The sequence below is a fragment of the Haliaeetus leucocephalus genome, unplaced genomic scaffold (assembly GCF_000737465.1).
Source record: "Haliaeetus leucocephalus isolate CR32 unplaced genomic scaffold, Haliaeetus_leucocephalus-4.0 Scaffold173, whole genome shotgun sequence".
Taxonomy (NCBI): Eukaryota; Metazoa; Chordata; class Aves; order Accipitriformes; family Accipitridae; genus Haliaeetus; species Haliaeetus leucocephalus.
Window position 1 is genome coordinate 13330703 of NW_010972609.1, and position 705 is coordinate 13331407.

General features: G+C 79.3%; 1 protein-coding gene and 1 long non-coding RNA gene across 4 annotated transcripts in view; one reads left to right on the top strand and one right to left on the bottom strand.

The window, feature by feature from the left end:
• The window catches only part of LOC104829533, a 17405-nt gene extending 17176 nt beyond the window's left edge, over positions 1–229 (bottom strand). The window contains exon 1 of the long non-coding RNA XR_774140.1: positions 141–229. This is a non-coding gene — a long non-coding RNA (uncharacterized LOC104829533). The remainder of the gene's footprint in view (positions 1–140) is intronic.
• Positions 1–705, top strand: part of NUCB2 (nucleobindin 2) — a 34552-nt gene that overhangs the window by 3187 nt on the left and 30660 nt on the right. Inside the window, exon 1 of one of the 3 annotated variants that reach the window (XM_010563837.1) lies at positions 41–60. The exons of 1 other annotated variant lie outside the window; for it this stretch is intronic. The gene's annotated coding sequence lies outside the window, so the exon portion shown is untranslated. Of the gene's footprint in view, positions 1–40; positions 61–367; positions 538–705 lie in introns of those variants that run through there. One more of the 3 variants, XM_010563835.1, reaches the window with a different exon arrangement.

The following is a 705-nucleotide window of genomic DNA, read 5'->3' on the forward strand; positions in this document are numbered from 1 at the left end:
GACTAACGGGCCCCTCGGGGCTGCCCAGCGCCACAGCCCGGCCCCCCCCGCGCCGCCCAGGTACGTGCCCGCGTCCCCACCTCCCCCGTGACGCCAGAGGCGCGCGGCCAGGGCCCGCCCCCGCGGCGACCGCCACGTACCTTCTCGGCGCAGGCGGCCACGGCGGCGGCCCGGCCTCTCGCGTAATCTCGCCTCGGCGTCCGGCCGCTTGCCCAATCAGAGCCCTCCGCGACGCCCGAGCGGGGGTCAGGTCCGGCCAATCCCCACGCTCCGGGGGGCGGGACCTGTCCCCATGGCAACGGGAGCCGGGGCCGCCGGAGTGCTGTGGGGCTGTCGCGCTGTCGCGCCGCGCCGCGCTGCACCGCACCGCACCGCACCGCGCCGTACCCTACCGCACCCTACCGCGCCTCGCCGCGGTGCCGAGCCCCGCAGATCCTCAGGAGGACGCCCGGGGGACGCCCCCTTCATCCCCGCGCCCAGGAGATACCTCGCCCTTAAGAAGCAGCGGCTCCTCTCCCACCGCAGGGGGACCGAAAGGTAGCATGGCCCGCCCCGGGCCGCCCCCGGGGCGGCGGTGCCCCCCTCGGTGGCGGAGGGGGCCGGCGGGAGGCGCCCCGCGGGCGCGGAGCGGAGCGGAGGCCTCGCGGCGGGGCAGCTCCTGTCAGGGAGAACCGTTGGCCGGCGGGGGGGCGGCCGGGGAGGGGG